General features: G+C 44.9%; 9 non-coding genes across 9 annotated transcripts; all 9 read right to left on the bottom strand.

Annotated features, from left to right (window-relative positions):
* Window positions 1-1453: 1453 nt before the first annotated feature.
* Window positions 1454-1644, bottom strand: LOC130315352 (U2 spliceosomal RNA). Its single transcript, XR_008862891.1, has one exon. It is a non-coding gene; the product is annotated as a U2 spliceosomal RNA (small nuclear RNA).
* Window positions 1645-3722: 2078 nt separating this feature from the next.
* On the bottom strand, window positions 3723-3913 carry LOC130315351 (U2 spliceosomal RNA). The gene has a single exon (XR_008862890.1). It is a non-coding gene; the product is annotated as a U2 spliceosomal RNA (small nuclear RNA).
* Window positions 3914-5994: 2081 nt separating this feature from the next.
* LOC130315359 (U2 spliceosomal RNA) lies at window positions 5995-6185 on the bottom strand. The gene has a single exon (XR_008862897.1). It is a non-coding gene; the product is annotated as a U2 spliceosomal RNA (small nuclear RNA).
* Window positions 6186-8275: 2090 nt separating this feature from the next.
* LOC130315350 (U2 spliceosomal RNA) lies at window positions 8276-8466 on the bottom strand. Its single transcript, XR_008862889.1, has one exon. It is a non-coding gene; the product is annotated as a U2 spliceosomal RNA (small nuclear RNA).
* A 2098-nt stretch (window positions 8467-10564) lies between these two features.
* On the bottom strand, window positions 10565-10755 carry LOC130315358 (U2 spliceosomal RNA). The gene has a single exon (XR_008862896.1). It is a non-coding gene; the product is annotated as a U2 spliceosomal RNA (small nuclear RNA).
* Window positions 10756-12844: 2089 nt separating this feature from the next.
* Window positions 12845-13035, bottom strand: LOC130315349 (U2 spliceosomal RNA). The gene has a single exon (XR_008862888.1). It is a non-coding gene; the product is annotated as a U2 spliceosomal RNA (small nuclear RNA).
* A 2092-nt stretch (window positions 13036-15127) lies between these two features.
* On the bottom strand, window positions 15128-15318 carry LOC130315348 (U2 spliceosomal RNA). Its single transcript, XR_008862887.1, has one exon. It is a non-coding gene; the product is annotated as a U2 spliceosomal RNA (small nuclear RNA).
* A 2088-nt stretch (window positions 15319-17406) lies between these two features.
* LOC130315347 (U2 spliceosomal RNA) lies at window positions 17407-17597 on the bottom strand. Its single transcript, XR_008862886.1, has one exon. It is a non-coding gene; the product is annotated as a U2 spliceosomal RNA (small nuclear RNA).
* Window positions 17598-19683: 2086 nt separating this feature from the next.
* LOC130315346 (U2 spliceosomal RNA) lies at window positions 19684-19874 on the bottom strand. The gene has a single exon (XR_008862885.1). It is a non-coding gene; the product is annotated as a U2 spliceosomal RNA (small nuclear RNA).
* Window positions 19875-26743: the final 6869 nt, after the last annotated feature.

Here is a 26743-nt window from a genome sequence, read left to right as displayed (position 1 = left end):
GAGGGTTCTAGATGGATGCAACAATCTCCTGTTGCTTCTATGAAGGCCGTAATAGACGACATCACCAAACAGCTCCATAGTCACATACACAGCAAAGGAGAGATGTTGTTTACACCTAGTGATGTCAGTGGTATTGAGTGACATCACAGCACAGTGCTAAGGCTCCTGGGCCTGGACACAGCAGCGGCTGCAATATCTCAACGGAGAATACGTTTATATATATGTGTGTGTGTGCGCGTATATATATATATATATATATATATATATATATATATATATATATTTCTCCGCCGAAATCACTTTTAAACCCATTTCCACCTTTTTTTCCCTTCTCTTCCTCTTACTTTTTTTTCACGTTTTTTTACGTTTTTCTCCTTTTCGCCTCTTTTCTGGGCGTATTATTCTTCTTTTTCTTCTTTTTTTTCGTCTAATGCATACCCCATCAGTGCAGCAATGCTTATTCAATACCGCCAGCAGATGGAGACACTGGGGGATAATTTTCTAAGGATTTATACTGATTTTTCCTGTCTGAATTTGTCGCACAGAAAGTTGCAGGCCAAATATGTGTGACATTTCTGCGACTTTAGCTTCTAGAGCATTTTTACAACATTATACATAGGTGCTGAATACATAAAAAGCGACTGTTCAGCGACAGACAAGTCGCATCGGCTGAAAGTAGGCCAGAATGTCAGTCCATGTTGGAGCAGGTTTAGATACAGTCTAAAGTATAGATCTCAAAGTCTGTGCACAGAATTTAGCAAGGGCCTCGCACCTTCTGATGCATCAGGTAGGTGCACAATAGCATAGCCTAACCCTCTGTACTTTGGTCTATATTGATGCGGGACATAGACAGCCAGCTGATGACCAATCCATTAGTGCAATGGATGGCTGGAAGCATTTGTCTTTGCCTTTGCAATACCACAGAAGCAATGCATGGTCAATGTACAGCAATGACACACCTGTGTGAACAGCCAGGAGACCCCCCCCCCCATGTTATGTTACATAGTTACATAGTTAGTACGGTCGAAAAAAGACATATGTCCATCAAGTTCAACCAGGGAATTAAGGGGTAGGGGTGTGACGCGATATTGGGGAAGGGATGAGATTTTATATTTCTTCATAAGCATTAATCTTATTTTGTCAATTAGGAACATTCAGCACCCACCCGCTATCAAGGCAGCTGCCTATCATGTCATGCCCTACCTGCACAGGTGTGCTGGCTACTCAAATGATCCAATTAAGGAGGCCATTTAGTCAGCAGCAGCAGAAGTCCTGTGCCTGGACGCTCCAACAGCGGCCAGACACAAGCAGAAGCAGAAGCAGCAGAAGCAGCAGCAGCACCACCTTTTGTTTTTTGGCTGCAGCAGCAGCAAGGCCCACAGGGCTGGCTAGCTGGCTAGCCAGCAAGCAGGTAGCAATGAAAGTAGGAATCTTTCTTTTTAACCCTGTAAGGGGGTGGTGCACTGTACCCGAAGATACTGCCATATCGGGTCAATGCATAGGGCGACGGAAGCAAGCTTCGAAATCGGCCCCCGTTCTCAAAAATCCATTTAATATATGGTCCCCAGATAGGGGACGTATCAGATATTAAACTGATAAGAACAGATACTACACTTGATCTTAGCCAAAAGGCCGAGAAGCGATAACCGTGAAAGGGGCGGGCCCAACAAGGTGCCCTTCATGGGCACTATCACTGCTTGCTGTCAGGGAGGCTGCCAGACAATTTTCCATGCACACTCTGGGCTGGGGGGCAGTCAACCACCAGTACACACAGCAGAACCTAAACCCATACCATTATTGCTAAGCAGCAAGACAGGGGCCCATTGCACTCCCACGGGGCCTTTTTAAATGCAATCCATAACCCGGATTTGCCAGGAACCCTTCTTACTCCTCCTACTTGCATGTGACACTGGGCTTAGGATCTGCATAGGAAACACACACAAGCACACACCTACCTTTGTTGCCTGCAGATGCCTCCTTGGCTGTCCCCAAACGGTATCAAACCAACACCCACGGGAAGCTGTAAGCATAGAGGACATGCCTGCACCCCATTGGACTTACCTGTGTGGGTTAAATCCGGGTTATTTGACAACCTATGGCGGTGATGGTTCTGCTCAGGCAGAGCAGTGCTGATGCTCCTCATAAAGCTGTCGCTGCTGTGAAGGTTCTAGGTGACATCACAAATCCCTATGGTTACATACACAACAAAGCTGGGTTGTTGTTGTTTACACTCTGCAAGGCCTGTGGAAGTGAGTGACATCATAGCACTGTAGTTCTGAGGGTTCTAGATGGATGCAACAATCTCCTGTTGCTTCTATGAAGGCCATAATAGACGACATCACCAAACAGCTCCATAGTCACATACACAGCAAAGGAGAGATGTTGTTTACACCTAGTGATGTCAGTGGTATTGAGTGACATCACAGCACAGTGCTAAGGCTCCTGGGCCTGGACACAGCAGCGGCTGCAATATCTCAACGGAGAATACGTTTATATATATGTGTGTGTGTGCGCGTATATATATATATATATATATATATATATATATATTTCTCCGCCGAAATCACTTTTAAACCCATTTCCACCTTTTTTTCCCTTCTCTTCCTCTTACTTTTTTTTCACGTTTTTTTACGTTTTTCTCCTTTTCGCCTCTTTTCTGGGCGTATTATTCTTCTTTTTCTTCTTTTTTTTCGTCTAATGCATACCCCATCAGTGCAGCAATGCTTATTCAATACCGCCAGCAGATGGAGACACTGGGGGATAATTTTCTAAGGATTTATACTGATTTTTCCTGTCTGAATTTGTCGCACAGAAAGTTGCAGGCCAAATATGTGTGACATTTCTGCGACTTTAGCTTCTAGAGCATTTTTACAACATTATACATAGGTGCTGAATACATAAAAAGCGACTGTTCAGCGACAGACAAGTCGCATCGGCTGAAAGTAGGCCAGAATGTCAGTCCATGTTGGAGCAGGTTTAGATACAGTCTAAAGTATAGATCTCAAAGTCTGTGCACAGAATTTAGCAAGGGCCTCGCACCTTCTGATGCATCAGGTAGGTGCACAATAGCATAGCCTAACCCTCTGTACTTTGGTCTATATTGATGCGGGACATAGACAGCCAGCTGATGACCAATCCATTAGTGCAATGGATGGCTGGAAGCATTTGTCTTTGCCTTTGCAATACCACAGAAGCAATGCATGGTCAATGTACAGCAATGACACACCTGTGTGAACAGCCAGGAGACCCCCCCCCCCCCATGTTATGTTACATAGTTACATAGTTAGTACGGTCGAAAAAAGACATATGTCCATCAAGTTCAACCAGGGAATTAAGGGGTAGGGGTGTGGCGCGATATTGGGGAAGGGATGAGATTTTATATTTCTTCATAAGCATTAATCTTATTTTGTCAATTAGGAACATTCAGCACCCACCCGCTATCAAGGCAGCTGCCTATCATGTCATGCCCTACCTGCACAGGTGTGCTGGCTACTCAAATGATCCAATTAAGGAGGCCATTTAGTCAGCAGCAGCAGAAGTCCTGTGCCTGGACGCTCCAACAGCGGCCAGACACAAGCAGAAGCAGAAGCAGCAGAAGCAGCAGCAGCACCACCTTTTGTTTTTTGGCTGCAGCAGCAGCAAGGCCCACAGGGCTGGCTAGCTGGCTAGCCAGCAAGCAGGTAGCAATGAAAGTAGGAATCTTTCTTTTTAACCCTGTAAGGGGGTGGTGCACTGTACCCGAAGATACTGCCATATCGGGTCAATGCATAGGGCGACGGAAGCAAGCTTCGAAATCGGCCCCCGTTCTCAAAAATCCATTTAATATATGGTCCCCAGATAGGGGACGTATCAGATATTAAACTGATAAGAACAGATACTACACTTGATCTTAGCCAAAAGGCCGAGAAGCGATAACCGTGAAAGGGGCGGGCCCAACAAGGTGCCCTTCATGGGCACTATCACTGCTTGCTGTCAGGGAGGCTGCCAGACAATTTTCCATGCACACTCTGGGCTGGGGGGCAGTCAACCACCAGTACACACAGCAGAACCTAAACCCATACCATTATTGCTAAGCAGCAAGACAGGGGCCCATTGCACTCCCACGGGGCCTTTTTAAATGCAATCCATAACCCGGATTTGCCAGGAACCCTTCTTACTCCTCCTACTTGCATGTGACACTGGGCTTAGGATCTGCATAGGAAACACACACACAAGCACACACCTACCTTTGTTGCCTGCAGATGCCTCCTTGGCTGTCCCCAAACGGTATCAAACCAACACCCACGGGAAGCTGTAAGCATAGAGGACATGCCTGCACCCCATTGGACTTACCTGTGTGGGTTAAATCCGGGTTATTTGACAACCTATGGCGGTGATGGTTCTGCTCAGGCAGAGCAGTGCTGATGCTCCTCATAAAGCTGTCGCTGCTGTGAAGGTTCTAGGTGACATCACAAATCCCTATGGTTACATACACAACAAAGCTGGGTTGTTGTTGTTTACACTCTGCAAGGCCTGTGGAAGTGAGTGACATCATAGCACTGTAGTTCTGAGGGTTCTAGATGGATGCAACAATCTCCTGTTGCTTCTATGAAGGCCATAATAGACGACATCACCAAACAGCTCCATAGTCACATACACAGCAAAGGAGAGATGTTGTTTACACCTAGTGATGTCAGTGGTATTGAGTGACATCACAGCACAGTGCTAAGGCTCCTGGGCCTGGACACAGCAGCGGCTGCAATATCTCAACGGAGAATACGTTTATATATATGTGTGTGTGTGCGCGTATATATATATATATATATATATATATATATATATTTCTCCGCCGAAATCACTTTTAAACCCATTTCCACCTTTTTTTCCCTTCTCTTCCTCTTACTTTTTCTTCACGTTTTTTTACGTTTTTCTCCTTTTCGCCTCTTTTCTGGGCGTATTATTCTTCTTTTTCTTCTTTTTTTTCGTCTAATGCATACCCCATCAGTGCAGCAATGCTTATTCAATACCGCCAGCAGATGGAGACACTGGGGGATAATTTTCTAAGGATTTATACTGATTTTTCCTGTCTGAATTTGTCGCACAGAAAGTTGCAGGCCAAATATGTGTGAAATTTCTGCGACTTTAGCTTCTAGAGCATTTTTACAACATTATACATAGGTGCTGAATACATAAAAAGCGACTGTTCAGCGACAGACAAGTCGCATCGGCTGAAAGTAGGCCAGAATGTCAGTCCATGTTGGAGCAGGTTTAGATACAGTCTAAAGTATAGATCTCAAAGTCTGTGCACAGAATTTAGCAAGGGCCTCGCACCTTCTGATGCATCAGGTAGGTGCACAATAGCATAGCCTAACCCTCTGTACTTTGGTCTATATTGATGCGGGACATAGACAGCCAGCTGATGACCAATCCATCAGTGCAATGGATGGCTGGAAGCATTTGTCTTTGCCTTTGCAATACCACAGAAGCAATGCATGGTCAATGTACAGCAATGACACACCTGTGTGAACAGCCAGGAGACACCCCCCCCCCCCATGTTATGTTACATAGTTACATAGTTAGTACGGTCGAAAAAAGACATATGTCCATCAAGTTCAACCAGGGAATTAAGGGGTAGGGGTGTGGCGCGATATTGGGGAAGGGATGAGATTTTATATTTCTTCATAAGCATTAATCTTATTTTGTCAATTAGGAACATTCAGCACCCACCCGCTATCAAGGCAGCTGCCTATCATGTCATGCCCTACCTGCACAGGTGTGCTGGCTACTCAAATGATCCAATTAAGGAGGCCATTTAGTCAGCAGCAGCAGAAGTCCTGTTCCTGGACGCTCCAACAGCGGCCAGACACAAGCAGAAGCAGAAGCAGCAGAAGCAGCAGCAGCACCACCTTTTGTTTTTTGGCTGCAGCAGCAGCAAGGCCCACAGGGCTGGCTAGCTGGCTAGCCAGCAAGCAGGTAGCAATGAAAGTAGGAATCTTTCTTTTTAACCCTGTAAGGGGGTGGTGCACTGTACCCGAAGATACTGCCATATCGGGTCAATACATAGGGCGACGGAAGCAAGCTTCGAAATCGGCCCCCGTTCTCAAAAATCCATTTAATATATGGTCCCCAGATAGGGGACGTATCAGATATTAAACTGATAAGAACAGATACTACACTTGATCTTAGCCAAAAGGCCGAGAAGCGATAACCGTGAAAGGGGCGGGCCCAACAAGGTGCCCTTCATGGGCACTATCACTGCTTGCTGTCAGGGAGGCTGCCAGACAATTTTCCATGCACACTCTGGGCTGGGGGGCAGTCAACCACCAGTACACACAGCAGAACCTAAACCCATACCATTATTGCTAAGCAGCAAGACAGGGGCCCATTGCACTCCCACGGGGCCTTTTTAAATGCAATCCATAACCCGGATTTGCCAGGAACCCTTCTTACTCCTCCTACTTGCATGTGACACTGGGCTTAGGATCTGCATAGGAAACACACACACAAGCACACACCTACCTTTGTTGCCTGCAGATGCCTCCTTGGCTGTCCCCAAACGGTATCAAACCAACACCCACGGGAAGCTGTAAGCATAGAGGACATGCCTGCACCCCATTGGACTTACCTGTGTGGGTTAAATCCGGGTTATTTGACAACCTATGGCGGTGATGGTTCTGCTCAGGCAGAGCAGTGCTGATGCTCCTCATAAAGCTGTCGCTGCTGTGAAGGTTCTAGGTGACATCACAAATCCCTATGGTTACATACACAACAAAGCTGGGTTGTTGTTGTTTACACTCTGCAAGGCCTGTGGAAGTGAGTGACATCATAGCACTGTAGTTCTGAGGGTTCTAGATGGATGCAACAATCTCCTGTTGCTTCTATGAAGGCCATAATAGACGACATCACCAAACAGCTCCATAGTCACATACACAGCAAAGGAGAGATGTTGTTTACACCTAGTGATGTCAGTGGTATTGAGTGACATCACAGCACAGTGCTAAGGCTCCTGGGCCTGGACACAGCAGCGGCTGCAATATCTCAACGGAGAATACGTTTATATATATGTGTGTGTGTGCGCGTATATATATATATATATATATATATATATATATATATATATTTCTCCGCCGAAATCACTTTTAAACCCATTTCCACCTTTTTTTCCCTTCTCTTCCTCTTACTTTTTTTTCACGTTTTTTTACGTTTTTCTCCTTTTCGCCTCTTTTCTGGGCGTATTATTCTTCTTTTTTCTTCTTTTTTTTCGTCTAATGCATACCCCATCAGTGCAGCAATGCTTATTCAATACCGCCAGCAGATGGAGACACTGGGGGATAATTTTCTAAGGATTTATACTGATTTTTCCTGTCTGAATTTGTCGCACAGAAAGTTGCAGGCCAAATATGTGTGACATTTCTGCGACTTTAGCTTCTAGAGCATTTTTACAACATTATACATAGGTGCTGAATACATAAAAAGCGACTGTTCAGCGACAGACAAGTCGCATCGGCTGAAAGTAGGCCAGAATGTCAGTCCATGTTGGAGCAGGTTTAGATACAGTCTAAAGTATAGATCTCAAAGTCTGTGCACAGAATTTAGCAAGGGCCTCGCACCTTCTGATGCATCAGGTAGGTGCACAATAGCATAGCCTAACCCTCTGTACTTTGGTCTATATTGATGCGGGACATAGACAGCCAGCTGATGACCAATCCATTAGTGCAATGGATGGCTGGAAGCATTTGTCTTTGCCTTTGCAATACCACAGAAGCAATGCATGGTCAATGTACAGCAATGACACACCTGTGTGAACAGCCAGGAGACCCCCCCCCCCCCCCCATGTTATGTTACATAGTTACATAGTTAGTACGGTCGAAAAAAGACATATGTCCATCAAGTTCAACCAGGGAATTAAGGGGTAGGGGTGTGGCGCGATATTGGGGAAGGGATGAGATTTTATATTTCTTCATAAGCATTAATCTTATTTTGTCAATTAGGAACATTCAGCACCCACCCGCTATCAAGGCAGCTGCCTATCATGTCATGCCCTACCTGCACAGGTGTGCTGGCTACTCAAATGATCCAATTAAGGAGGCCATTTAGTCAGCAGCAGCAGAAGTCCTGTGCCTGGACGCTCCAACAGCGGCCAGACACAAGCAGAAGCAGAAGCAGCAGAAGCAGCAGCAGCACCACCTTTTGTTTTTTGGCTGCAGCAGCAGCAAGGCCCACAGGGCTGGCTAGCTGGCTAGCCAGCAAGCAGGTAGCAATGAAAGTAGGAATCTTTCTTTTTAACCCTGTAAGGGGGTGGTGCACTGTACCCGAAGATACTGCCATATCGGGTCAATGCATAGGGCGACGGAAGCAAGCTTCGAAATCGGCCCCCGTTCTCAAAAATCCATTTAATATATGGTCCCCAGATAGGGGACGTATCAGATATTAAACTGATAAGAACAGATACTACACTTGATCTTAGCCAAAAGGCCGAGAAGCGATAACCGTGAAAGGGGCGGGCCCAACAAGGTGCCCTTCATGGGCACTATCACTGCTTGCTGTCAGGGAGGCTGCCAGACAATTTTCCATGCACACTCTGGGCTGGGGGGCAGTCAACCACCAGTACACACAGCAGAACCTAAACCCATACCATTATTGCTAAGCAGCAAGACAGGGGCCCATTGCACTCCCACGGGCCTTTTTAAATGCAATCCATAACCCGGATTTGCCAGGAACCCTTCTTACTCCTCCTACTTGCATGTGACACTGGGCTTAGGATCTGCATAGGAAACACACACACAAGCACACACCTACCTTTGTTGCCTGCAGATGCCTCCTTGGCTGTCCCCAAACGGTATCAAACCAACACCCACGGGAAGCTGTAAGCATAGAGGACATGCCTGCACCCCATTGGACTTACCTGTGTGGGTTAAATCCGGGTTATTTGACAACCTATGGCGGTGATGGTTCTGCTCAGGCAGAGCAGTGCTGATGCTCCTCATAAAGCTGTCGCTGCTGTGAAGGTTCTAGGTGACATCACAAATCCCTATGGTTACATACACAACAAAGCTGGGTTGTTGTTGTTTACACTCTGCAAGGCCTGTGGAAGTGAGTGACATCATAGCACTGTAGTTCTGAGGGTTCTAGATGGATGCAACAATCTCCTGTTGCTTCTATGAAGGCCATAATAGACGACATCACCAAACAGCTCCATAGTCACATACACAGCAAAGGAGAGATGTTGTTTACACCTAGTGATGTCAGTGGTATTGAGTGACATCACAGCACAGTGCTAAGGCTCCTGGGCCTGGACACAGCAGCGGCTGCAATATCTCAACGGAGAATACGTTTATATATATGTGTGTGTGTGCGCGTATATATATATATATATATATATATATATATATATATATATATATATATATTTCTCCGCCGAAATCACTTTTAAACCCATTTCCACCTTTTTTTCCCTTCTCTTCCTCTTACTTTTTTTTCACGTTTTTTTACGTTTTTCTCCTTTTCGCCTCTTTTCTGGGCGTATTATTCTTCTTTTTCTTCTTTTTTTTCGTCTAATGCATACCCCATCAGTGCAGCAATGCTTATTCAATACCGCCAGCAGATGGAGACACTGGGGGATAATTTTCTAAGGATTTATACTGATTTTTCCTGTCTGAATTTGTCGCACAGAAAGTTGCAGGCCAAATATGTGTGACATTTCTGCGACTTTAGCTTCTAGAGCATTTTTACAAAATTATACATAGGTGCTGAATACATAAAAAGCGACTGTTCAGCGACAGACAAGTCGCATCGGCTGAAAGTAGGCCAGAATGTCAGTCCATGTTGGAGCAGGTTTAGATACAGTCTAAAGTATAGATCTCAAAGTCTGTGCACAGAATTTAGCAAGGGCCTCGCACCTTCTGATGCATCAGGTAGGTGCACAATAGCATAGCCTAACCCTCTGTACTTTGGTCTATATTGATGCGGGACATAGACAGCCAGCTGATGACCAATCCATTAGTGCAATGGATGGCTGGAAGCATTTGTCTTTGCCTTTGCAATACCACAGAAGCAATGCATGGTCAATGTACAGCAATGACACACCTGTGTGAACAGCCAGGAGACCCCCCCCCCCCCCCCATGTTATGTTACATAGTTACATAGTTAGTACGGTCGAAAAAAGACATATGTCCATCAAGTTCAACCAGGGAATTAAGGGGTAGGGGTGTGGCGCGATATTGGGGAAGGGATGAGATTTTATATTTCTTCATAAGCATTAATCTTATTTTGTCAATTAGGAACATTCAGCACCCACCCGCTATCAAGGCAGCTGCCTATCATGTCATGCCCTACCTGCACAGGTGTGCTGGCTACTCAAATGATCCAATTAAGGAGGCCATTTAGTCAGCAGCAGCAGAAGTCCTGTGCCTGGACGCTCCAACAGCGGCCAGACACAAGCAGAAGCAGAAGCAGCAGAAGCAGCAGCAGCACCACCTTTTGTTTTTTGGCTGCAGCAGCATCAAGGCCCACAGGGCTGGCTAGCTGGCTAGCCAGCAAGCAGGTAGCAATGAAAGTAGGAATCTTTCTTTTTAACCCTGTAAGGGGGTGGTGCACTGTACCCGAAGATACTGCCATATCGGGTCAATGCATAGGGCGACGGAAGCAAGCTTCGAAATCGGCCCCCGTTCTCAAAAATCCATTTAATATATGGTCCCCAGATAGGGGACGTATCAGATATTAAACTGATAAGAACAGATACTACACTTGATCTTAGCCAAAAGGCTGAGAAGCAATAACCGTGAAAGGGGCGGGCCCAACAAGGTGCCCTTCATGGGCACTATCACTGCTTGCTGTCAGGGAGGCTGCCAGACAATTTTCCATGCACACTCTGGGCTGGGGGGCAGTCAACCACCAGTACACACAGCAGAACCTAAACCCATACCATTATTGCTAAGCAGCAAGACAGGGGCCCATTGCACTCCCACGGGGCCTTTTTAAATGCAATCCATAACCCGGATTTGCCAGGAACCCTTCTTACTCCTCCTACTTGCATGTGACACTGGGCTTAGGATCTGCATAGGAAACACACACACAAGCACACACCTACCTTTGTTGCCTGCAGATGCCTCCTTGGCTGTCCCCAAACGGTATCAAACCAACACCCACGGGAAGCTGTAAGCATAGAGGACATGCCTGCACCCCATTGGACTTACCTGTGTGGGTTAAATCCGGGTTATTTGACAACCTATGGCGGTGATGGTTCTGCTCAGGCAGAGCAGTGCTGATGCTCCTCATAAAGCTGTCGCTGCTGTGAAGGTTCTAGGTGACATCACAAATCCCTATGGTTACATACACAACAAAGCTGGGTTGTTGTTGTTTACACTCTGCAAGGCCTGTGGAAGTGAGTGACATCATAGCACTGTAGTTCTGAGGGTTCTAGATGGATGCAACAATCTCCTGTTGCTTCTATGAAGGCCATAATAGACGACATCACCAAACAGCTCCATAGTCACATACACAGCAAAGGAGAGATGTTGTTTACACCTAGTGATGTCAGTGGTATTGAGTGACATCACAGCACAGTGCTAAGGCTCCTGGGCCTGGACACAGCAGCGGCTGCAATATCTCAACGGAGAATACGTTTATATATATATGTGTGTGTGTGCGCGTATATATATATATATATATATATATATATATATATATATATTTCTCCGCCGAAATCACTTTTAAACCCATTTCCACCTTTTTTTCCCTTCTCTTCCTCTTACTTTTTTTTCACGTTTTTTTACGTTTTTCTCCTTTTCGCCTCTTTTCTGGGCGTATTATTCTTCTTTTTCTTCTTTTTTTTCGTCTAATGCATACCCCATCAGTGCAGCAATGCTTATTCAATACCGCCAGCAGATGGAGACACTGGGGGATAATTTTCTAAGGATTTATACTGATTTTTCCTGTCTGAATTTGTCGCACAGAAAGTTGCAGGCCAAATATGTGTGACATTTCTGCGACTTTAGCTTCTAGAGCATTTTTACAACATTATACATAGGTGCTGAATACATAAAAAGAAACTGTTCAGCGACAGACAAGTCGCATCGGCTGAAAGTAGGCCAGAATGTCAGTCCATGTTGGAGCAGGTTTAGATACAGTCTAAAGTATAGATCTCAAAGTCTGTGCACAGAATTTAGCAAGGGCCTCGCACCTTCTGATGCATCAGGTAGGTGCACAATAGCATAGCCTAACCCTCTGTACTTTGGTCTATATTGATGCGGGACATAGACAGCCAGCTGATGACCAATCCATTAGTGCAATGGATGGCTGGAAGCATTTGTCTTTGCCTTTGCAATACCACAGAAGCAATGCATGGTCAATGTACAGCAATGACACACCTGTGTGAACAGCCAGGAGACCCCCCCCCCCCCCATGTTATGTTACATAGTTACATAGTTAGTACGGTCGAAAAAAGACATATGTCCATCAAGTTCAACCAGGGAATTAAGGGGTAGGGGTGTAGCGCGATATTGGGGAAGGGATGAGATTTTATATTTCTTCATAAGCATTAATCTTATTTTGTCAATTAGGAACATTCAGCACCCACCCGCTATCAAGGCAGCTGCCTATCATGTCATGCCCTACCTGCACAGGTGTGCTGGCTACTCAAATGATCCAATTAAGGAGGCCATTTAGTCAGCAGCAGCAGAAGTCCTGTGCCTGGACGCTCCAACAGCGGCCAGACACAAGCAGAAGCAGAAGCAGCAGAAGCAGCAGCAGCACCACCTTTTGTTTTTTGGCTGCAGCAGCAGCAAGGCCCACAGGGCTGGCTAGCTGGCTAGCCAGCAAGCAGGTAGCAATGAAAGTAGGAATCTTTCTTTTTAACCCTGTAAGGGGGTGGTGCACTGTACCCGAAGATACTGCCATATCGGGTCAATGCATAGGGCGACGGAAGCAAGCTTCGAAATCGGCCCCCGTTCTCAAAAATCCATTTAATATATGGTCCCCAGATAGGGGACGTATCAGATATTAAACTGATAAGAACAGATACTACACTTGATCTTAGCCAAAAGGCCGAGAAGCGATAACCGTGAAAGGGGCGGGCCCAACAAGGTGCCCTTCATGGGCACTATCACTGCTTGCTGTCAGGGAGGCTGCCAGACAATTTTCCATGCACACTCTGGGCTGGGGGGCAGTCAACCACCAGTACACACAGCAGAACCTAAACCCATACCATTATTGCTAAGCAGCAAGACAGGGGCCCATTGCACTCCCACGGGGCCTTTTTAAATGCAATCCATAACCCGGATTTGCCAGGAACCCTTCTTACTCCTCCTACTTGCATGTGACACTGGGCTTAGGATCTGCATAGGAAACACACACACAAGCACACACCTACCTTTGTTGCCTGCAGATGCCTCCTTGGCTGTCCCCAAACGGTATCAAACCAACACCCACGGGAAGCTGTAAGCATAGAGGACATGCCTGCACCCCATTGGACTTACCTGTGTGGGTTAAATCCGGGTTATTTGACAACCTATGGCGGTGATGGTTCTGCTCAGGCAGAGCAGTGCTGATGCTCCTCATAAAGCTGTCGCTGCTGTGAAGGTTCTAGGTGACATCACAAATCCCTATGGTTACATACACAACAAAGCTGGGTTGTTGTTGTTTACACTCTGCAAGGCCTGTGGAAGTGAGTGACATCATAGCACTGTAGTTCTGAGGGTTCTAGATGGATGCAACAATCTCCTGTTGCTTCTATGAAGGCCATAATAGACGACATCACCAAACAGCTCCATAGTCACATACACAGCAAAGGAGAGATGTTGTTTACACCTAGTGATGTCAGTGGTATTGAGTGACATCACAGCACAGTGCTAAGGCTCCTGGGCCTGGACACAGCAGCGGCTGCAATATCTCAACGGAGAATACGTTTATATATATATGTGTGTGTGTGCGCGTATATATATATATATATATATATATATATATATATATATATATATTTCTCCGCCGAAATCACTTTTAAACCCATTTCCACCTTTTTTTCCCTTCTCTTCCTCTTACTTTTTTTTCACGTTTTTTTACGTTTTTCTCCTTTTCGCCTCTTTTCTGGGCGTATTATTCTTCTTTTTCTTCTTTTTTTTCGTCTAATGCATACCCCATCAGTGCAGCAATGCTTATTCAATACCGCCAGCAGATGGAGACACTGGGGGATAATTTTCTAAGGATTTATACTGATTTTTCCTGTGTGAATTTGTCGCACAGAAAGTTGCAGGCCAAATATGTGTGACATTTCTGCGAATTTAGCTTCTAGAGCATTTTTACAACATTATACATAGGTGCTGAATACATAAAAAGCGACTGTTCAGCGACAGACAAGTCGCATCGGCTGAAAGTAGGCCAGAATGTCAGTCCATGTTGGAGCAGGTTTAGATACAGTCTAAAGTATAGATCTCAAAGTCTGTGCACAGAATTTAGCAAGGGCCTCGCACCTTCTGATGCATCAGGTAGGTGCACAATAGAATAGCCTAACCCTCTGTACTTTGGTCTATATTGATGCGGGACATAGACAGCCAGCTGATGACCAATCCATTAGTGCAATGGATGGCTGGAAGCATTTGTCTTTGCCTTTGCAATACCACAGAAGCAATGCATGGTCAATGTACAGCAATGACACACCTGTGTGAACAGCCAGGAGACCCCCCCCCCCCCATGTTATGTTACATAGTTACATAGTTAGTACGGTCGAAAAAAGACATATGTCCATCAAGTTCAACCAGGGAATTAAGGGGTAGGGGTGTGGCGCGATATTGGGGAAGGGATGAGATTTTATATTTCTTCATAAGCATTAATCTTATTTTGTCAATTAGGAACATTCAGCACCCACCCGCTATCAAGGCAGCTGCCTATCATGTCATGCCCTACCTGCACAGGTGTGCTGGCTACTCAAATGATCCAATTAAGGAGGCCATTTAGTCAGCAGCAGCAGAAGTCCTGTGCCTGGACGCTCCAACAGCGGCCAGACACAAGCAGAAGCAGAAGCAGCAGAAGCAGCAGCAGCACCACCTTTTGTTTTTTGGCTGCAGCAGCAGCAAGGCCCACAGGGCTGGCTAGCTGGCTAGCCAGCAAGCAGGTAGCAATGAAAGTAGGAATCTTTCTTTTTAACCCTGTAAGGGGGTGGTGCACTGTACCCGAAGATACTGCCATATCGGGTCAATGCATAGGGCGACGGAAGCAAGCTTCGAAATCGGCCCCCGTTCTCAAAAATCCATTTAATATATGGTCCCCAGATAGGGGACGTATCAGATATTAAACTGATAAGAACAGATACTACACTTGATCTTAGCCAAAAGGCCGAGAAGCGATAACCGTGAAAGGGGCGGGCCCAACAAGGTGCCCTTCATGGGCACTATCACTGCTTGCTGTCAGGGAGGCTGCCAGACAATTTTCCATGCACACTCTGGGCTGGGGGGCAGTCAACCACCAGTACACACAGCAGAACCTAAACCCATACCATTATTGCTAAGCAGCAAGACAGGGGCCCATTGCACTCCCACGGGGCCTTTTTAAATGCAATCCATAACCCGGATTTGCCAGGAACCCTTCTTACTCCTCCTACTTGCATGTGACACTGGGCTTAGGATCTGCATAGGAAACACACACACAAGCACACCTTTGTTGCCTGCAGATGCCTCCTTGGCTGTCCCCAAACGGTATCAAACCAACACCCACGGGAAGCTGTAAGCATAGAGGACATGCCTGCACCCCATTGGACTTACCTGTGTGGGTTAAATCCGGGTTATTTGACAACCTATGGCGGTGATGGTTCTGCTCAGGCAGAGCAGTGCTGATGCTCCTCATAAAGCTGTCGCTGCTGTGAAGGTTCTAGGTGACATCACAAATCCCTATGGTTACATACACAACAAAGCTGGGTTGTTGTTGTTTACACTCTGCAAGGCCTGTGGAAGTGAGTGACATCATAGCACTGTAGTTCTGAGGGTTCTAGATGGATGCAACAATCTCCTGTTGCTTCTATGAAGGCCATAATAGACGACATCACCAAACAGCTCCATAGTCACATACACAGCAAAGGAGAGATGTTGTTTACACCTAGTGATGTCAGTGGTATTGAGTGACATCACAGCACAGTGCTAAGGCTCCTGGGCCTGGACACAGCAGCGGCTGTAATATCTCAACGGAGAATACGTTTATATATATGTGTGTGTGTGCGCGTATATATATATATATATATATATATATATATATATATATATATATATTTCTCCGCCGAAATCACTTTTAAACCCATTTCCACCTTTTTTTCCCTTCTCTTCCTCTTACTTTTTTTTCACGTTTTTTTACGTTTTTCTCCTTTTCGCCTCTTTTCTGGGCGTATTATTCTTCTTTTTCTTCTTTTTTTTCGTCTAATGCATACCCCATCAGTGCAGCAATGCTTATTCAATACCGCCAGCAGATGGAGACACTGGGGGATAATTTTCTAAGGATTTATACTGATTTTTCCTGTCTGAATTTGTCGCACAGAAAGTTGCAGGCCAAATATGTGTGACATTTCTGCGACTTTAGCTTCTAGAGCATTTTTACAACATTATACATAGGTGCTGAATACATAAAAAGCGACTGTTCAGCGACAGACAAGTCGCATCGGCTGAAAGTAGGCCAGAATGTCAGTCCATGTTGGAGCAGGTTTAGATACAGTCTAAAGTATAGATCTCAAAGTCTGTGCACAGAATTTAGCAAGGGCCTCGCACCTTCTGATGCATCAGGTAGGTGCACAATAGCATAGCCTAACCCTCTGTACTTTGGTCTATATTGATGCGGGACATAGACAGCCAGCTGATGACCAATCCATTAGTGCAATGGATGGCTGGAAGCATTTGTCTTTGCCTTTGCAATACCACAGAAGCAATGCATGGTCAATGTACAGCAATGACACACCTGTGTGAACAGCCAGGAGACCCCCCCCCCCCCCCATGTTATGTTACATAGTTACATAGTTAGTACGGTCGAAAAAAGACATATGTCCATCAAGTTCAACCAGGGAATTAAGGGGTAGGGGTGTGGCGCGATATTGGGGAAGGGATGAGATTTTATATTTCTTCATAAGCATTAATCTTATTTTGTCAATTAGGAACATTCAGCACCCACCCGCTATCAAGGCAGCTGCCTATCATGTCATGCCCTACCTGCACAGGTGTGCTGGCTACTCAAATGATCCAATTAAGGAGGCCATTTAGTCAGCAGCAGCAGAAGTCCTGTGCCTGGACGCTCCAACAGCGGCCAGACACAAGCAGAAGCAGAAGCAGCAGAAGCAGCAGCAGCACCACCTTTTGTTTTTTGGCTGCAGCAGCAGCAAGGCCCACAGGGCTGGCTAGCTGGCTAGCCAGCAAGCAGGTAGCAATGAAAGTAGGAATCTTTCTTTTTAACCCTGTAAGGGGGTGGTGCACTGTACCCGAAGATACTGCCATATCGGGTCAATGCATAGGGCGACGGAAGCAAGCTTCGAAATCGGCCCCCGTTCTCAAAAATCCATTTAATATATGGTCCCCAGATAGGGGACGTATCAGATATTAAACTGATAAGAACAGATACTACACTTGATCTTAGCCAAAAGGCCGAGAAGCGATAACCGTGAAAGGGGCGGGCCCAACAAGGTGCCCTTCATGGGCACTATCACTGCTTGCTGTCAGGGAGGCTGCCAGACAATTTTCCATGCACACTCTGGGCTGGGGGGCAGTCAACCACCAGTACACACAGCAGAACCTAAACCCATACCATTATTGCTAAGCAGCAAGACAGGGGCCCATTGCACTCCCACGGGGCCTTTTTAAATGCAATCCATAACCCGGATTTGCCAGGAACCCTTCTTACTCCTCCTACTTGCATGTGACACTGGGCTTAGGATCTGCATAGGAAACACACACACAAGCACACACCTACCTTTGTTGCCTGCAGATGCCTCCTTGGCTGTCCCCAAACGGTATCAAACCAACACCCACGGGAAGCTGTAAGCATAGAGGACATGCCTGCACCCCATTGGACTTACCTGTGTGGGTTAAATCCGGGTTATTTGACAACCTATGGCGGTGATGGTTCTGCTCAGGCAGAGCAGTGCTGATGCTCCTCATAAAGCTGTCGCTGCTGTGAAGGTTCTAGGTGACATCACAAATCCCTATGGTTACATACACAACAAAGCTGGGTTGTTGTTGTTTACACTCTGCAAGGCCTGTGGAAGTGAGTGACATCATAGCACTGTAGTTCTGAGGGTTCTAGATGGATGCAACAATCTCCTGTTGCTTCTATGAAGGCCATAATAGACGACATCACCAAACAGCTCCATAGTCACATACACAGCAAAGGAGAGATGTTGTTTACACCTAGTGATGTCAGTGGTATTGAGTGACATCACAGCACAGTGCTAAGGCTCCTGGGCCTGGACACAGCAGCGGCTGCAATATCTCAACGGAGAATACGTTTATATATATGTGTGTGTGTGCGCATATATATATATATATATATATATATATATATATATATATATTTCTCCGCCGAAATCACTTTTAAACCCATTTCCACCTTTTTTTCCCTTCTCTTCCTCTTACTTTTTTTTCACGTTTTTTTACGTTTTTCTCCTTTTCGCCTCTTTTCTGGGCGTATTATTCTTCTTTTTCTTCTTTTTTTTCGTCTAATGCATACCCCATCAGTGCAGCAATGCTTATTCAATACCGCCAGCAGATGGAGACACTGGGGGATAATTTTCTAAGGATTTATACTGATTTTTCCTGTCTGAATTTGTCGCACAGAAAGTTGCAGGCCAAATATGTGTGACATTTCTGCGACTTTAGCTTCTAGAGCATTTTTACAACATTATACATAGGTGCTGAATACATAAAAAGCGACTGTTCAGCGACAGACAAGTCGCATCGGCTGAAAGTAGGCCAGAATGTCAGTCCATGTTGGAGCAGGTTTAGATACAGTCTAAAGTATAGATCTCAAAGTCTGTGCACAGAATTTAGCAAGGGCCTCGCACCTTCTGATGCATCAGGTAGGTGCACAATAGCATAGCCTAACCCTCTGTACTTTGGTCTATATTGATGCGGGACATAGACAGCCAGCTGATGACCAATCCATTAGTGCAATGGATGGCTGGAAGCATTTGTCTTTGCCTTTGCAATACCACAGAAGCAATGCATGGTCAATGTACAGCAATGACACACCTGTGTGAACAGCCAGGAGACCCCCCCCCCCCCATGTTATGTTACATAGTTACATAGTTAGTACGGTCGAAAAAAGACATATGTCCATCAAGTTCAACCAGGGAATTAAGGGGTAGGGGTGTGGCGCGATATTGGGGAAGGGATGAGATTTTATATTTCTTCATAAGCATTAATCTTATTTTGTCAATTAGGAACATTCAGCACCCACCCGCTATCAAGGCAGCTGCCTATCATGTCATGCCCTACCTGCACAGGTGTGCTGGCTACTCAAATGATCCAATTAAGGAGGCCATTTAGTCAGCAGCAGCAGAAGTCCTGTGCCTGGACGCTCCAACAGCGGCCAGACACAAGCAGAAGCAGAAGCAGCAGAAGCAGCAGCAGCACCACCTTTTGTTTTTTGGCTGCAGCAGCAGCAAGGCCCACAGGGCTGGCTAGCTGGCTAGCCAGCAAGCAGGTAGCAATGAAAGTAGGAATCTTTCTTTTTAACCCTGTAAGGGGGTGGTGCACTGTACCCGAAGATACTGCCATATCGGGTCAATGCATAGGGCGACGGAAGCAAGCTTCGAAATCGGCCCCCGTTCTCAAAAATCCATTTAATATATGGTCCCCAGATAGGGGACGTATCAGATATTAAACTGATAAGAACAGATACTACACTTGATCTTAGCCAAAAGGCCGAGAAGCGATAACCGTGAAAGGGGCGGGCCCAACAAGGTGCCCTTCATGGGCACTATCACTGCTTGCTGTCAGGGAGGCTGCCAGACAATTTTCCATGCACACTCTGGGCTGGGGGGCAGTCAACCACCAGTACACACAGCAGAACCTAAACCCATACCATTATTGCTAAGCAGCAAGACAGGGGCCCATTGCACTCCCACGGGGCCTTTTTAAATGCAATCCATAACCCGGATTTGCCAGGAACCCTTCTTACTCCTCCTACTTGCATGTGACACTGGGCTTAGGATCTGCATAGGAAACACACACACAAGCACACACCTACCTTTGTTGCCTGCAGATGCCTCCTTGGCTGTCCCCAAACGGTATCAAACCAACACCCACGGGAAGCTGTAAGCATAGAGGACATGCCTGCACCCCATTGGACTTACCTGTGTGGGTTAAATCCGGGTTATTTGACAACCTATGGCGGTGATGGTTCTGCTCAGGCAGAGCAGTGCTGATGCTCCTCATAAAGCTGTCGCTGCTGTGAAGGTTCTAGGTGACATCACAAATCCCTATGGTTACATACACAACAAAGCTGGGTTGTTGTTGTTTACACTCTCCAAGGCCTGTGGAAGTGAGTGACATCATAGCACTGTAGTTCTGAGGGTTCTAGATGGATGCAACAATCTCCTGTTGCTTCTATGAAGGCCATAATAGACGACATCACCAAACAGCTCCATAGTCACATACACAGCAAAGGAGAGATGTTGTTTACACCTAGTGATGTCAGTGGTATTGAGTGACATCACAGCACAGTGCTAAGGCTCCTGGGCCTGGACACAGCAGCGGCTGCAATATCTCAACGGAGAATACGTTTATATATATGTGTGTGTGTGCGCGTATATATATATATATATATATATATATATATATATATATATATATATGTGGATGATGGGGGAGACAGCACCGATCAAATCAGCATGTGCAGGTGATCATCCGGGAATGCCAACCCGGAAAAGCATGCAGAAATTCAGAAGGGATACAGCACCAAATAGCTGAGGACTCAGGCTGGTAGATGGAGCAAGATTTTATTTGCCATCCATGTGCAACGTTTCGGCAATAAACTGCCTTTTTCAAGCATATCAAACAAAGTGACAATGTGCATATATATAGGAATCACAACATGCTGTGATTGGTTACATAACAGGTGTTATACATATATCATTATAATCAGTGACCACATCCTATTGGTTAAGTTGTGTTGTCATAGTGATTCAAATACACAAAAACTATAAATCTTAATGAGCATAAAAAACGACCATCAAAACATATATAAGCTTCAGATGTGTTCACTGGGACTTCACTTACATTGATCCATGTCTCCGATTGCATCTTCATCATATAGATCGCATAAGAGATCTAGCGTGCGTGTGTGTCAGCTGTGTTTGTAAATAAACAAACTGCGGCTGCGTGGCTCCACATCGTGTAGTTCCGATCAGCTGACCACTATAGGTCAGCTGATGCAGGAGCGTCATAGATGTAAATAAACAAACTGCGGCTGCGTGGCTCCACATCGTGTACTTCCGATCAGCTGACCACTATAGGTCAGCTGATGCAGGAGCGTCATAGATGTCCGCGATCATAACAAAATGATCCGCGCAAGCGCCAACTGCCTGCGCATGCGTGGTGCGTCTACATGGGTGATCGCATATCGGTGAATCGACCTGCGCATATCAAATGCGCCTGTCGATACCCGAAGTGCCCCTGACCAAAAAACGCACAGCATAGTCTAAAATACATATGAGTCCAAATAGACTTCTATACATGTATTGTTCAAGACATTCCGCTTAATGATAACACTACTAGTTTGGTCCAATCTGCTGAGTTAACTCTAAAGGATGTTAATCTGTTTAACAAAAGTCAGTTTATGCCACCCAGAACCAATAATGGAATTGAAGCATTTGTTGAGGTTGTCACCAAACAGATTAATGTATTGAAAGAGAATTCTACTCATTCCGGTTGGCATAATTTGACTCGCAGTGAATATGATGTATTATCAAGGTTACAAAAAAATTCTGACATCACCATCAAAGCCGCGGATAAGGGGGGTGCCCTGGTTGTTATGGACACCCCACTTTATCTAGCCGAGATTACTAGACAAGTGTCTGATGTCACGGTTTACAGTAAACTTAGGAAGGATCCTTTGAAGGAAATCCAGGCTGACATCTCATTTCTTTTACAGCAGGCGGTTGAGAACCATATTATAGATACAGAATTGGTAACATTTTTGACTCAAAAACATCCTATAACACCAGTCCTATATTGTTTACCTAAGATACATAAGAACCTCCAGAACCCCCCCGGACGACCTATCGTCTCCGGGAGTGGTTCTGTGTTCTCCCCCATTGCCGTTTATTTGGATAAGATTTTAAGATGTCATGCCACCTCGGCTAAATCATTTATTCGTGACACGGGTGATTTCATTTCCAAAATTCAGGATTTGGTTTGCCCCCCTGGATCCCTTCTGGTATCGTTCGACGTGGTTAATCTTTACACGTCGATCGAACACTCAAAGGGGATCCAGGCGGTCGCCAATTGCCTATTATCCACTGATCTCTCTGCAGGGGCACGTTCCCTTGTTTTGGACTTATTGGGGGTCATCCTCAGACGGAATTATTTCCTGTTTGGGGATGACTTCTATGTCCAAAACAGGGGAACGGCCATGGGGTCCAATGTGGCCCCAACATATGCAAATGTATATATGACGGAATTTGAGGAAACTTATATTTACAAATCACGATGGTATCCTCATGTACGGACTTGGTTCCGTTACATAGATGATACCTTCGTGATTTGGACGGGTACTTTGTCACAACTTCATTTGTTCCTTGATGAATTGAATAGTATATACCCTGAACTTCAATTCACCATGGTGGTGTCCGAATCATCAATTCAATTTTTGGACACATTTGTTACAGTAACTGACGGTAGATTATCAATGGATCTCTATACAAAGAAAACAGATAGGAATAGTGTTCTACAATATGATAGTTTTCATCCTAGACCCACAGTTAAATCACTCCCATGGAGCCAATTGCTACGTGTTAAACGGATAGTCTCAGATCCTATACAGTCCTCCAAAAGAATTGATGAAATGCAAGGGAAATTTAGACGTAGGGGTTATCCACAACGTTTGTTAAACCATCACTCAAATAGACTCTTACAAGTCGAGAGATCCACTCTATTACATAGTACCCCCAAACAACCCACAGATAGGATACCATTTGTATCTACGTATTCAGTTAATAGCCAGGCTATAGCTAATATTATTAGGCATAACTGGTCACTCGTGAGTAAGACTACTGGCTTAGATAAGCCACCAATAATGGCATACCGTAAGGGACGCAGTTTTAAAGACCGTCTTATTAAATCTGATGTCGGCTCATTCAAAGATAAAGGTACACAAAAATTTAAACAGGGCAATTTTCCCTGCTTAAATTGTAGTCATTGTAATTCTATGTTAAAGGGCGATTCATTTAATCACCCACATACAGGCAAACCATTCAAGATTCATGGTAGATATACATGCCGCTCCTCCTTTGTAATCTATCTGTTGACCTGTCCATGCGGGCTTTATTACATAGGTGAAACCACCAATGAATGCCGGATAAGATTAAATGGTCATAAATCTTCCATTAGGACCAAGAGGGTTGATCTCCCACTACCTAAACATTTTTTGGAATTTGGTCATAGTATCAGTCAGCTAAGATTTCGCATTATAGATCATGTACCTGTGTTAAGACGAGGGGGTGACAGGGAGAAATTATTGCGCCAGAAAGAACTTAAATGGATCTATACATTAGACACGATGTGTCCAAAGGGATTGAATATGGATTTTGGCTTGAAACCCTTTATGTAGGCATTTAGGTTATCCTCTATTCTTATTCTTCTTCTTCCCCCCTTTTTTTTCAATTATTCCCCTTCTTTTTCTTTCTCCTTCTATCTTCCTCTTTTCTTTTTTCCTTCTTTATCTTCTTACTCTTCTTTCCTCTATTTCTATTCATTTCCCTTTTTTCCCCCTTCCTTTTTTTCCCCCTTTTTCCCCTTTCCCCTTCCCCCCCCTTCCCCCCCCCCACTCTTCTCTCCTTCTTTTCTTTTTTTCTTTTTTTCCCCTTTCTTCTTACCTCTTTTCTTTTTCCTCTATTTTATTTTATAATTTTATTCCCCCCCCCCCTCCTCTTTTTTCATTTATCACATTTTTTGTTCTTACTCTCTTTTTTCTTACCTTTTTTTCACCTGATCCTTATATTTAATGTTTACAAGTGACAACATGAGGTTTTTGGATATCTTTCCATGATAATATTTTAAAATATTTTTTATGTATATTTTTTTAGATTCACTTCACCTATTATTTATCACCACCCTATATGAAGATTACAGCTGAGGATGGATTCACTGAGGACTCCTGAGAAAAAAAGTTTTCTTTTGCATAATTATAGATCTTATGATTTAAATATAGTTTATTATACATTGATCCTTGTTTCAACATGACATCTTCTTGTGACATATTTCTGTGCTGGTATCTATATAGACGTCCGTTATAATAAATTTGTCTTGAACAATACATGTATAGAAGTCTATTTGGACTCATATGTATTTTAGACTATGCTGTGCGTTTTTTGGTCAGGGGCACTTCGGGTATCGACAGGCGCATTTGATATGCGCAGGTCGATTCACCGATATGCGATCACCCATGTAGACGCACCACGCATGCGCAGGCAGTTGGCGCTTGCGCGGATCATTTTGTTATGATCGCGGACATCTATGACGCTCCTGCATCAGCTGACCTATAGTGGTCAGCTGATCGGAAGTACACGATGTGGAGCCACGCAGCCGCAGTTTGTTTATTTACATCTATGACGCTCCTGCATCAGCTGACCTATAGTGGTCAGCTGATCGGAACTACACGATGTGGAGCCACGCAGCCGCAGTTTGTTTATTTACAAACACAGCTGACACACACGCACGCTAGATCTCTTATGCGATCTATATGATGAAGATGCAATCGGAGACATGGATCAATGTAAGTGAAGTCCCAGTGAACACATCTGAAGCTTATATATGTTTTGATGGTCGTTTTTTATGCTCATTAAGATTTATAGTTTTTGTGTATTTGAATCACTATGACAACACAACTTAACCAATAGGATGTGGTCACTGATTATAATGATATATGTATAACACCTGTTATGTAACCAATCACAGCATGTTGTGATTCCTATATATATGCACATTGTCACTTTGTTTGATATGCTTGAAAAAGGCAGTTTATTGCCGAAACGTTGCACATGGATGGCAAATAAAATCTTGCTCCATCTACCAGCCTGAGTCCTCAGCTATTTGGTGCTGTATCCCTTCTGAATTTCTGCATGCTTTTCCGGGTTGGCATTCCCGGATGATCACCTGCACATGCTGATTTGATCGGTGCTGTCTCCCCCATCATCCATTGTTATTGCCATTGGAGACGGGCACGGTCATTGGACTCTGATGGATGCAAGATGACTACTCCTGTTGATACCAGTTTATCCAGTGATGCCATCCCCCACACCTTTTCATATACGGATCAGGATGCTTTGAGGATCCTAAATGCAGTGCATAAAGAAGCCAATTTCCTAAGCACTCCATCTGCTGACCTACTGAAAAGGAAATGGGATATGGAATCTAAGCGTTTGATCACCTTGGAATTACATCTGGTCACGCTTAGGGAATACTACAAGGAACAACGCATACCTCGTGGGATGAGATCTCACCTCACCCCGAACCTGTTCCCTCGCAATGATCTATTTCACACTAAATTTATTCAAATCTCTAACAAGTATGCTTTCGATGTAATGCTACTAAATATGGAATTTCTCTATGAAGATATTGAGAAAACCAAATCAAAGTGTTTAGAAGTGGAGGAGCAGCTTAAAACCCTATTGACCTCACAACAGTATCAGGAGGCAAAGGAGAAACTTGCTGTTCGCATACTTAAGCATCAACAAGAGTTAGAGGAAGCCAAGAGGAGCAAATGGCACCACGATTTGGATGATTATGCAAGTGGTCGAATTTACATGTGGCAGATGAGTCAAGAACAAGACGGGAATCGTCGCAGACGACGCACCAAACCACATCATCGTCAGAAACGCCGTGCCCATAAAGAAGGTTTTTTGTCAACTGCTCTGGATAGTGACTCCTCCGAGGGTCTTTCCCCCCCTTCTTCTTTTTTAGCCAGAGCTCAGGATACCCCCGCAAAACCCGGCGGGGAGGCCGTAAACATAGGAGACGCCAGTATCCGCACACGCCAGAGGACCCAGTCACGCCAACCGAGGGGCCGAGGGATCACGACATAGAGGACTCTCTTGTGGTAAATATATCCTCCATATCCTTATCTTCTATGGAACTTAATGTATTACAGAAAGGATTGTCATTCTGTCCGACTACAGACACAGATTGGTTTGGACTTTTGATTGATTTGGAAGGATTTTTCAGACGGGTACGCCTGAAGGGCTATTTTCAGGACATTCCGCTTAATGATAACACTACTAGTTTGGTCCAATCTGCTGAGTTAACTCTAAAGGATGTTAATCTGTTTAACAAAAGTCAGTTTATGCCACCCAGAACCAATAATGGAATTGAAGCATTTGTTGAGGTTGTCACCAAACAGATTAATGTATTGAAAGAGAATTCTACTCATTCCGGTTGGCATAATTTGACTCGCAGTGAATATGATGTATTATCAAGGTTACAAAAAAATTCTGACATCACCATCAAAGCCGCGGATAAGGGGGGTGCCCTGGTTGTTATGGACACCCCACTTTATCTAGCCGAGATTACTAGACAAGTGTCTGATG

This window comes from Hyla sarda, unplaced genomic scaffold, assembly GCF_029499605.1.
Source record: "Hyla sarda isolate aHylSar1 unplaced genomic scaffold, aHylSar1.hap1 scaffold_1870, whole genome shotgun sequence".
Taxonomy (NCBI): domain Eukaryota; kingdom Metazoa; phylum Chordata; class Amphibia; order Anura; family Hylidae; genus Hyla; species Hyla sarda.
This window is presented reverse-complemented; position numbering and strand designations above follow the sequence as displayed.